This window comes from Gossypium hirsutum, chromosome D08, assembly GCF_007990345.1.
Source record: "Gossypium hirsutum isolate 1008001.06 chromosome D08, Gossypium_hirsutum_v2.1, whole genome shotgun sequence".
NCBI lineage: Eukaryota > Viridiplantae > Streptophyta > Magnoliopsida > Malvales > Malvaceae > Gossypium > Gossypium hirsutum.
Genome location: NC_053444.1, coordinates 34,187,811 through 34,199,767, shown reverse-complemented (window position 1 = coordinate 34,199,767; position 11,957 = coordinate 34,187,811). Strand labels below are relative to the sequence as shown.

The 11,957-nt window shown below is 34.9% G+C and overlaps 1 non-coding gene across 1 annotated transcript; it reads right to left on the bottom strand.

The window, feature by feature from the left end:
- Positions 1-11,474: 11,474 nt before the first annotated feature.
- Positions 11,475-11,581, bottom strand: LOC121220558 (small nucleolar RNA R71). Its single transcript, XR_005917774.1, has one exon. It is a non-coding gene; the product is annotated as a small nucleolar RNA R71 (small nucleolar RNA).
- Between the last annotated feature and the right edge of the window lie 376 nt (positions 11,582-11,957).

The following is an 11,957-nucleotide window of genomic DNA, read 5'->3' as shown; positions in this document are numbered from 1 at the left end:
CCACTCACCAAGGTATGGTTCTACTTCATCCGATTCAGCCTTATGCCTAGCTCAATGGGACTACAATCTCATTAGAGCGAATGGTCTTATTATAATCGATTTTAATTGGGAAGACCATTGATGTGGGAAAAATCAGCCTGAAGGAAATGCAGAATTGTGTCGTTAGACGTTCCCATTCTGGCCCAGCTTACTTTCCCTTTACGATAACAATTTTGTGCTTGAAAGCTAAAATTCTTGCAAATGTAAGAAGACAGGTTATAGCCAGGTCACAATCAGAGATTGGGACCTCTATCGAATAGCTGGAGACTCTGTTCTACAATAACGAGTTGAAGAAAGTGAGGATCCTAAAAAAGAAGAAGAAGAAGATTCCACAGAGATCGAGCCAGTGCAATTGGCTAAAGTCCCTGATAAGCTGGAACCAATGGAACTAGAAGCTGAACCTGATATCGAGACTTCAATGTTTAGAGCTCAACCGCCTCGCCCAAATCTTTAAGATTAGCTATCAAATTTGATGGACATAATGCAACATATGTAGTGGCAGCAACAAGCTTACTGGAAATACTCAAAAATAAGGGATGACTCGATGAGAAGTGCTCTTACGAAAATTTACAATGACCCATTTATTTTTGTGCCTAATTTTCCAGATTACATATTTGAACCATGGAGCCCATTATGGAAAAAGGAGTGAAGCGATTCATGTAAAGACAATGATGGAGCAAAAGATAAGTCGAATTCAGAAGGATCTACAAATAAATAAATGGGGGATCTCAAATTTATTTTATTTATGTTATTAGGTTATTTTAGGATAAAGTTAATTAGGAATTTTTGCATAATAAAACAAGAGATGGAGATCATTAATAAAATTGAACAAGTCGCGAAGTATAAAGTGTGGCAATAGATATATACATATCTAAGATTAGATTTAGAAAAAGCATGGTACTTAAGCAGTCAAATTGACACGCCTCCTCTTTTCTAGAATCCTACCTGGTGTATAGTATCTATTCGCTTTGAACAATGAGGATATTGTTCATTTTAAGTAGGGGGACCGAAAAATTGAAATTATTTCCACTCAGAATCAATAGTTCTTTTAATTATGATTAGGATATATTTTGTTCAATAATTTGAAATTTTGTTAAGTATGCTAAACTTCAGTATAAATAAAGTTCTGTTATTTCAATAAATTGTTATGTTAGCTGAATAATTATATAAATGTATTTTTAATAAAGCATGCAAATCGTACCATAAAAAGTTTAGTTCCTTAAGAAAGGTAGGCATGCATGAAAGTTTAAGTCTCTAGAATTGACTTAGTAGTTTCTTGAGGCGAAATCCTAGGAAGCATGGAATGTTGAAAATGATTTAGGCAACTCTTGTTTGGACCGTTTGAGCCTTTCAAGCCACCCTTGATGAAATTTTATCCTTTGACACCCAACTTTGAGACTATATGGCCTAATTTTATTTAAACCCTTACAATATTTAGCCATCAGTTCTCTCTTTATTATCTTTAAATTGTCCCAAACACTAGACTCAGTACTATTCAGAATATTCTTTGAAAATAAGTTTGGGGGAGTTGAAAGAAGTATCAAATGCTCTAAAAATTGTAGTACATATAGTAAAATGCTCAAAAAAAAAGAGCACATGTACTTGAAAGAAAATAGATGTACAAAGGAGCATGTGAAACCAAAGGAAGTTGGTGTATTGAGGGAAATTATTCCAAAGGTCTGATTGAAGCTGAGTCGAGGGTTTAAAAGCCTAAATTTTTTCTATCTTTTACCTACCTCTAGCCTAGCTACGTTATAACCCTTTTTAAGACCTACTGATTCAAGTTTTCTATGCTATCTACATTAGTAGGGAGAAATTTCTATGTTCAACATATGAAGGCATAAGTTAAACTTAATGATTGCAGCTTAATCTTCAATAAGGAAATAAAATAAAATTGGTAAGGGTTAACATGTCTTGTTAAGGACGCATTTAGTCTAGTTGTGCTATCATAATAGTTGTTGAGATTAATTTGAACGATATGTATACTTAAGTAGCATAATTATAAAATTTCTTATTTTTGAGCATAAGTATATTAAATTCATAATTCTGGGAAGAATGTTATTCTGAAGGAACATTTCAAAGGTGTTTTTTGAGTATCTCTTTTTAATTTGTGCAGTACTCGAGACGAGCAATGAATTAAGTTTGGGTGTGGTAACACGAAAATTTACACATTTTTACATACCCTTTTTAACTTAAACTTATACAGTTTCGATAAAATTCTTGTCGAAAAAATAATTAATTTTTACAAAATAATTAAAGTGCACTTAAAATATGAACATGTTGATATAATTAATTTTAATGAATTTTGGTTATTTTCGACAAATTTGCAAAAATGGTGAAAAATGGCTCGGTAGACACTGTTAGAAGCACAAAACCGAGAAGCAATTTGAAGTATTGAGGTGAACTAAATTTTAGCCTAAGACGGTCTAAAATTATGTATTAATTAATAATATATTTAATTTTAATTTATATCCAATTTAATTTGGGTTAATAAATTATTATTAATTAATTATTAAAAAGTGGTCGAGTTGAACTAAACCGAGTGAACCGAACCGACCAAGAAATGGAAAGCCCAAAAACAGTCCCAAGAGCTGACCAAAATCAACTTATTAGCTGATTATTTAAGCTTGCAAAGAGGCCCTTGAAGACTTGTTCAAGTTGCATTCAAACCTCTCCACAATTGGTGGCTTTATAGATTTGCCCCAAGCCTAAATTAGCAAAGTTGAAACTCTCAACCTTGCCACATGTGCGGTCGGCTGAGGGAGGTCTCTTTGGTTGATAATTTTAGCTATTTTTAACAGCCTTCCTCAGATATAAAAACCCCCTAGGCTGGTCATTTTAAAACACACCTCAAGCATTCACATCTTTCATCTCTTCTTTCCACTATCTCTCTTCTTCTCCATTCAAAAATTCCCTTGCTCTCTTGTCGATTTCTCCTCTTGGGAAAGGGGCATTCATCAACTATTTGGAGCAAAAATTAAGTGTTCATAGCAGCCTTGGTCAACGAGGGCAACGGAGAAGGAAGAACGGAGCAACTAGTCAAGCCACGGAAAAATACCAGATGCTTGGTTCCTACCTTTTTAATTTTTGTTGTTGTTATGTTGAACATATCTATGAATATTTATGTTGTTGGAATGATTAATTTAATGAATTTAGCTTGAATTTAATTCATGTTAGGTTGATTGCATTTCGTTTGTTAAAATTATTAAAATTTTGTTATGTTGTTATGGGCCTTAGTAAGATGCTTGATTAAGTAAAATCATGACTAAGTTATTATTGCATTACAATTGTTATGTAACAAATGAATTAATTATTTAAATAGGTTGAAATTGTAATTAATGGACACAGTACTTAATAAGTGCATGTTTAATCATCTAACGTAGCTGAGGGTTAGATTAGCAACTGTAACACCCCGAACCCGAGACCGTCACCGGAGTCGAACACGAGGTGTTAGCAGACTTTAACCACTTATAAAAAAAAAATTTCCCAGACACTGCCAATCTGCATACTAGTCGCTTTAAAAATCATATCTTGAGTTTCACAACTTGAAAATCAGTTTCGTAATTTTTCCCCGAAACTAGACTCATATACCCATCTACATATTTTTTTCTAGAATTTTTGGTCAGGCCAATTAGTACAGTTTATTAGTCAAAGTCTCCCATGTTACAGGGATCGACTACACTGACCTTTGCGCATTACGACTCGGATATCTCCCTGCACAGGGCTTCAATACTGATACCGTTTGTTTCTATAGAAACTAGACTCAGATAGGAATCCATACATATATGACATGACTCCTAATTATCTCTGGTTAATTTATAATGAATTTCCAAAGTCGGAACAGGGAATCCAGAAACCGTTCTGGCCCCTTCTCACGAGAACCTGAATATCTCTTAACATACTGTCCATATGATCATTTCGTTACTTTTCTATGAAAATAGATTCATCAAGGTTCGTTTACATAATTTATTCACTATTTAATTCCAATCCTACTATTTTTAGTGATTTTCCAAATCTACATCACTGCTGCTGCCAGCATCTGCCTTTAAGGTAGACTTTACCTATTTCATAGTTTCCATGATTCAACTAGCCCTTTTAGCATAAATAGCACAAATCATGATAGCGATTAACCAATTCCATACCAAATGATTATAACATTATGCTCAAACATATATAAGCCATTTTCGCATGGCTATATACATTAACCAAAATATTCTTCCGCCACTAGTCTATCTTATACATGCCATAAGACAATCCGAAACATAGCAGTACCAAACAGTGGATAGTGATAGTGTGACTAGTTGCTGACGATCCCCGAGCCTGTAGCTTCGCAATGAGATCTATAAAACAGAGGAAACAGAGTAAACGGAGTAAGCATTACAATGATTAGTAAGTTTTAAGCAGTGTCAACAGATAACAATCAAATTATAACATAGTTGTTCGTATTTTTATTTCACTCTTCCTTCGGGCATACCATCCCTTTACCGAATCTGCACATCTCATCATATACAATAGGCAGATAAACTTTCACATAAAAGTGAGCTCATGTGACATAGATATATCGTATGATTTCACATCACTTCTTACACTGATCCGATGTCACATAATCACAGGAATAGTCTCATAGATTGCTTTCGTATGCATCACATAACTACCTTATGATTTAGTGCAAATCAAGCTCACATATAAACTTGAAGTACATACCTGTTTAACCTTTCGCATTGAATATATTTATAAGCAATTCTTATTACGAAGTCTTACCCAGACATAATCTCCACACGAAGTTATCGGGTCTTACCTGGACAAAATCCCCACACGTAGTCATCGGGTCTTTAGAGCTCGGATATAGTACAAGCACGAAGCTTAAGGACATTAATCAGTGATAATATTCTCGCATAAAGCCTGCGGGGTTTTAACCCAGATATAGTACTGACACAAATGCCTTTCGGGACTTATCACATTTATGCACTTCCACATCCATTACGTTGGCCACTCGGCCTTGTCACATATATACACTTTCACATTCATCACATCGGCCATTAGGCCTTATCACATATATACACTTTCACATTCATCACATCGGCTATTAGGCCTTATCACACACATACACTTTCACATTCATCACGTCGGCTATTAGGCCTTATCACACATATACACTTTCACATTCATCACGTCGGCTATTAGGCCTTATCACACATATACACTTTCACATTCATCACATCGGCCATTAGGCCTTATCACGTATATACACTTTCACATTCATCACATCGGCCATTAGGCCTTATCACGTATATACACTTTCACATTCATCACATCGGCCATTAGGCCCTATCACATATATATACACTTTCACATTCATCACATCGGCCATTAGGCCTTACTATCATTTCATATTCGAATACTCATAAACTTACAATACCACGATTTAGAATTCAAGTATGGGTTTAATCAATAGCTTATGAGCAACTAAAACAAGTTTATCAAGGTTCACAACATAATCTCAAATTCAGCACAAGCTGTTTTTCCTGAGCAATAGTCACTAAATTATTTATAACTGGAGCTACAAAGCTCCAAATCACTTTCCGTTAATTTTTCCTGAATATAGACTCGTATATCTTCCATCCATAAAATTTCCAGAATTTTAGGTTTGGCCAATAAATACCAGATTTTTCTTAAAATTTCCCCTGTTTCACTGTTTGACTAATCTGACCACTCTTCGCTACGAATCAAATTTCTCATTTTAAAGAATTCAAAATGTGTTGTATTTGATTTCATTTGAAACTAGACTCATTAAGGAGTCTAAGCATATAAATTTTATCTTATAACCATTTTTGTACAATTTATAATGATTTTCTATAAACAGAACAGAGGATTACAGTGTCATTCTGCGCTGTCTCACACAACTTTAAGTATCTCATTATCGGAAATTCCTTTGCTTACATAGTTTCTTTTATAAGAAACTAGACTAATTAAGCTTTAATTTCATGTCTCATTCAGCCTCTAATTCAAGTCCATGAATTTATGGTGATTTTCTAAAGTCACGTTACTGCTACTGTCCGAAGCAGACTATTTCAAATTACCCTTAAATTCCCAAGCTCAAACACTTAAGAACTTACCATTTGAGCTTAGAACATATCATGGCCACATCTTGTCTTATTAAATCAACTCATCATGTCCTATTATAATTGAATTTACTCAACGTTTAAACACTTAAAACTTACCTCGGATGTTGTCGAACGATTCCGATGGCTATTCGACCACTTTTTCCTTCCCTTTATCGGATTTAGTTCCCCTTTGCTCTTGAGCTTAGAGAATACAAATAGGAGTATTCAATATTTAAACCAATAATATGAATTTATTTATCACGTTCGGCAATCACATATCATTAAATTTTCAACCCAAAATGTCATTATATGACCACATATACACATATCCATATACTTAAGCTCAATAATATCATGTACTCACTTTAAGTATATTGCCGAATATACTTAATCATACATACATCTAACCAAAATAAATTTCAAAAATCTTTATATCATTTATACACTAAGCCGAATACTCTTACCAAGTTCACCTATATTCTTCAACAAATTCTTCATTGATCAAACACATATTCGGCTAAAGAAATGGCAATTTTAGCAACTTTTGATTTATTACTTAATCAATTATAATACATCTAAATATTCTTTTTCATATCATTAACTCAAATCACATACATTATTTAATATAACATTTTTACATTCGGCATTAGTGTCAACCATAGTAGCCGATTCTTCCTACTTTGTACCCATGCATCTATTTGATCCTTAGTTAGTTCAAACACTTCACACACTAAGACTCATCCAATTTTAACAAGAAATAAAATCCTTAATCCTCAAACTACCATGGCCGAATGTTATAACCCAAGCCACATATATTGTTCCTCAAGGCCCTTCAAGGACCACATTCGGCACCTCCTTAATAACAACCCAAATTTCAACCTTCAAGAAAGAAGAAGAAAAAATATATGTGCTAAGAGCTTCAAACTACTTGGCCAACTATTAAACCTCCTAACAATCAAAACTTAAGCCATGGAATGATTAGAACTTGAACTAACCACCTTCTTTATACAAAATTTTTCCAAGAATTTCAAGGTACTTACCTCTTCTTAATCCTCATCCAAACCGAACATAAGCGAGAGAGCTCTTTCTTCTTCCTTTGATTTTTCGGTCAAGAAAAACAAAGAGGATGAAGCCTTTTTTTTCTTCTAGTTTCGGCAAAATGGGGGAGCAAGGATGAAACAACTTTGGTTTCTCCTCCCACTCCCCTCATATTTTATTGTTCTTCCCACACATATTAGCATAAAATGTCTTTAATATGTTTTTCTTTTAATACTTATTTCCTATTATAAAACCATGTAGTCATTATAATATTAATACAAAATGCATATGCTTTGTATCCCATACCCTCATGGCCGGCCACTTCCTCTAAGGTGGGGAATTTGACATGCAAACCCATCATTTCACAACATGCATTATTAGGCCACTTTACATTTGCCTAGCACATTTCCAAATTTTCTCACATAAGTCCTATTTGATAAAATTCACTTACCATTAACAAAATTCAAACATGAAATTTTCACACATGCATATGTACATATAATGAGCATCAACTATGACGGTTAATTATCTTTATGACTCGGTTTAGTGGTCCCGAAACCACTTTTCGACTAGGGTCACTTTAGGGGTGTCACAGCAACGGTATCTGACGATACATTTGCCTTGCATAACTTGCAAGATTATTGTGATTAAACTGTTTCAAGGTAAGGATACTTTGTTACCTCACATAGTCTTTTATGTGCTTATTAAATCGAGTTAATTGTTTGAATTGACATAGGGATATGTACAAGAGATTATTTCGATTTAAGAAGCATGTATGTCCAATAACATATTTGCCTATTAAGATTTGTTTAATTAGTTGAATTAACATAGGGATATAGTCAAGAGATAAATGGATTTATTTCGATTTAATAAATAATTCTTTTCATAGTCCCTGTGGGTACGATAACTCGACATTTACTTGTCACTTTATTACTTGTTGCGGTTGTGTACACTTGCACATTTTCGTCGTTCCAATCCCCAACATGAATCTTTAGCAGAATACTAAGTGCTCACAAGGTACAAAAGTATAGGTGATTGTCGAAGCAATAAAATTCAATGTATATCTTACCCAGCGTCACTCCTCTATTTAATTAGAGACTTAAACATGCATATTAACCTCACCTTCTAATGATGACAATATGGCACTATTAAGAACAAGTGGACTAAATTCCTTTAATCCTCACTCAAATTTAGTTGAAATGCTTGTTTGCTCAAACTGTCACTGCGCTTTCCAGTGTCAGTGACTGCAATAACACTTTCGTGTTAAAAAATATTCAAACCCTAAGATTAAACAATAAAATCAAGATTAAATAAGATACCATTTCACCAAGAATTCATCAGTACTTCCATACAAAAAAAATTAGAGAGTAATCACTAGCATTTAGAAAGAAATAAAAAAGAATCAAATGGAGAATACTATCCCTAGACCACTCGACTAAATCTCTCTATTCCCTCTTGTCGAGCACTTAGGTCCCCTCATTAGGAGCTAGTCTACATTTTGTTTTCATGTTGGCTAACTCGTGAGAAAATTAAGCTGCCATGGTCTCAAGCTTCAAGGTAGGATAATGAAAATGATGATCTGAAAAAAAGCTAAAAGAGCCACATATTTCTTCTCACGTCCACCATTTATGTCCTCTTCCATAGTACAAGTGTCCTTTCCCCAAAAATATTATATCCTTGTACGTACAGGTTGGTTATACCAGGCTAAATAGCTCACGCAATTTTGGTTCTTATTTGGATAGCTGTTAGGTGCGGCGACAATTCTGGACAAAATCTACAATTAACTATTGTAGCGGCATTGCGAGCAATTGTCAGGTACGGCAACAATTCTGGACGCAATCTAGAATTAACTCATACAGCGACATTAATGCAATAAGATAAACAAATTAAGGATAAAATAGGCTAGGATTCACTGAGTTATAAAATGCAATTTACAAAACTGAAAATGCTAAAATGTATGATAAGGATAACTAAATGGGAACAATTTAACCAATAAGTAAGGGGAAAAACCTATGTTCTTTCAAGTGCTATCACCCCCCAAACTTATGCTTTTACTTGTCCTCAAGTAGAACAGAAACTAGCAAGGCTACAAAAATTTTGCTAAGGCAAATGATCATTCTAGCAACTTGAACCCTCTAAATTCCCAATGGATGAATCACATTCAGATGAAAGAATATTGCATCGACAATTCAGAAGCATGAGTCAATAAGGTTGTAATTTCATCAATGTTAGCATCATGCTTTAAACCTAAGTTCTATCTACCATCACAACATTTATTGTATAATACTAAGTATTTATATACTTTTTTTCGGAATAAGGGATATCGTTGCATTACTGTAACCTTGTTCTTGAGAAGTAAAGATGGGGTGCAACAAACCCCTAGGGAGTACATAATTGCGCCTACACACACTCATGCAGTGACGGCCTTTGGCTAAATTGATATTTCTAACGCTTGTATTGGAGTGTTCCCTTTTTAACATTCCATACTACACCGACTTTGGAGTGCCTCTAGTTTATAACTACATATACATATATAATCAGTTGTAAAAAGCAAATTCATTCAAGATTTAAGGGATGATGTCAGTCATCTATTACTAATGCAACCTAATCCATTCATCAAAGAATTGAAGCTACAATCTTTTGTCAAATTTATCCAACTCATTTGTTGATAATTTACATGATTCAAGAATTAAGCATCGAATGTAACAAAATATTTTTTGAACAACTTTCATTGACTATGATTAAACCTTGCGTGTTTTATTTCCAAAAACAAAAATTTTGAAATGTGGGTGTATTTCCAAGCCCCATGTACATTCCGCCAAACTTAAAGTTCGCATTGTCCCAATGCACGAACATGAAAATGTAATGACAATAAAAATGCAATGACAATATATACTTATCAAAATAAAACCTATAGCTACATGAAATGCATGAATACTATTACTAAAGCTTAAAATAAACTAACTCAGTTATCCGCAGTTGTCAATGTGACTGCATGATGTTTCTTTCTCTTCATTTTCTTCTCCTCATTCTTTCATTTTTTATCATTGGAGCGCTTATTTTTCTATTTTTTGGGCTTTGCATGATCTTTGGATTGCTCCTCAGTGCCCTTCTCAGCCTTGACATCATCGGCTGTTGTCTATTTAGGAGAGGCCACTTGGAGTGGTCCAGTGTAAACCATTATTGCCAATGAATTGCATTGCTCCTCATTGGTTACCTCAGCAACTTCCACTGGTCTCACTCCAGTTCGCTCCAAATTATGAATATTTGCACCCACAAACTCGGGTGCGATGACAATCTTCTCAACAGAATCTTCTTCTTTTTTCTTTCTCATTTTCAGCAACTTCTTCTTCTTCAGCAATAACTTTCTCTTCTACAACAACTTACTCCTCAACAACAGTGTCCTCTTGATCAGTAAAAATACCATCCTCAAATAAGCTATCAATCTTTCGCAGGCATTCTTCAATGTCCCTAGATTCCTCTTCTTTCTCAGAATCAGAGACCTGCACAATGGGTGAGGATGCCACCGATCTATCTCAGTCTTTTAAGTCGTCATTTAAGGAAGAGGGGTCATAATTGTGAAAGATTGGTGGAAACACAGGGAATTCTAGTAGTGGGGATGGGCTTAGTTTACCTAATGTGGCTACAATAGAACTGTTTCAGGCTCTAGTATAAGCATACAACAAATTCTGGGATTTCTCCAAATCTTCAATTCTAGCGACAAGCCTACTTTGCCTGTTGTTGATCGAATTGATCATTTTTTCGACATCCTTCAGTTTGCACCATAATGATGTCTCTGCATTCAGATTTGTTCCTTTTCTTTCGACTTTGGCTTTGCCCTATCTTGTCTTGTTGGTTTCCACCTTCTTCAATATCATTATGTCCTTACCTCGAGTTATTCTTTCAACAAAGGCTTCATTGATTGAGCCTTTATTTTCCCAGACTTCCTCACCAGCACGAGGCATGATTCCTCTTTGTTGGCACAATAACATCACTAGTGATGGGAAAACTAAGATCCCAATCTGCCTTGCAGCGCAATCAGCTATTTCTTGGTGAAGCATTGAGCTTACACCAAATTTTCTACCCTTGACAATAGAATGTATCAGATACATTCTGTCAAGGGTGACTGTGGTGCTGTGACCCAAAGATGCATTACGATTGAATCTATTCCCATATTCACTAAGGGACAGTGCTCAAGCTTGGTTGAACTCATTAGCACTAAACTCAATTTCAACATGGCTAGAGTTACTACAAAAATTCCTTGTGAAGTATTTCCCACCTAGTAAGAATGCTAAGTTGAGGAACGAGATCAGTGCTTTCCAACAAATGGATGATGAGTCATTGTATGAGGCATGGGAAAGGTATAAAGAATTATCACAAAGGTGCCCTCATCACGGAATCCCACATTGCATACAACCTGAGACATTTTATAATGGTCTCAATGCTCACACGAGGATGGTAGTGGACGCTTCTGCTAATGATGCTCTCCTTTCTAAGTCTTATAATGAGGCTTATGAAATCATTGAGAGGATTGCCAGCAACAGTTATCAATGGCTAACCAATCGAGCAGTGTCAGGAAGACGAGTCATTGGAATACATGAAGTAGACGCTCTTACTTCACTCACATCTCAAGTATCACTAGTATCCTAAATGTTAAAAAATCTTACTACTAATGTGTGTAATAATTTTACAGCACAGCTACTGAATCAATTTGAAAATGTAGCCTGTGTTTATTGTAGGGAAGGACATTTGTTCGAAGAATGTCCATCGAACCCA